Below are 751 nucleotides of genomic sequence, written 5' to 3' on the forward strand. Positions count from 1 at the left end.
ATTGCTGTGGCCAAAACTTCCAAAACTATGTTTGAATAGTAATGGTGAAAGTGGGCACCCTTATCTTATTCCTGACTTTAGAGGAAATGCTTTCAATTTTTCACTATTGAGGATAATGTTTGCTGTGGGTTTTTCATATATAGCTTTTATTATGTTGAGGTATGTTTTTTCTATTCCTGCTTTCTGGAGAGTTTTTATCATAAACGGATGTTGAATTTTGTCAAAGGCTTTCTCTGCATCTATTGAGATAGTCATATGGTTTTTATTTTTCAATTTGTTAATGTGGTGTATTACATTGATTGATTTGCGGATATTGAAGAATCCTCACAACCCTGGGATAAAGCCCACTTGGTCATGGTGTATGATCTTTTTAATGTGTTGTTGGATTCTGATTGCTAGAATTTTGTTAACGATTTTTGCATCTATGTTCATCAGTGATATTGGCCTGTAGTTTTCTTTTTTTGTGGGATCTTTGTCAGGTTTTGGTATCAGGGTGATGGTGGCCTCATAGAATGAGTTTGGAAGTTTACCTTCCTCTGCAATTTTCTGGAAGAGTTTGAGTAGCATAGGTGTTAGCTCTTCTCTAAATTTTTGGTAGAATTCAGCTGTGAAGCTGTCTGGACCTGGGCTTTGGTTTGCTGGAAGATTTTTGATTACAGTTTCAATTTCCGTGCTTGTGATGCGTCTGTTAAGATTTTCTATTTCTTCCTGTTCCAGTTTTGGAAAGTTGTACTTTTCTAAGAATTTGTCC

Source organism: Bison bison, unplaced genomic scaffold, assembly GCF_000754665.1.
Source record: "Bison bison bison isolate TAMUID 2011002044 unplaced genomic scaffold, Bison_UMD1.0 scf7180017857219, whole genome shotgun sequence".
Lineage (NCBI taxonomy): Eukaryota > Metazoa > Chordata > Mammalia > Artiodactyla > Bovidae > Bison > Bison bison.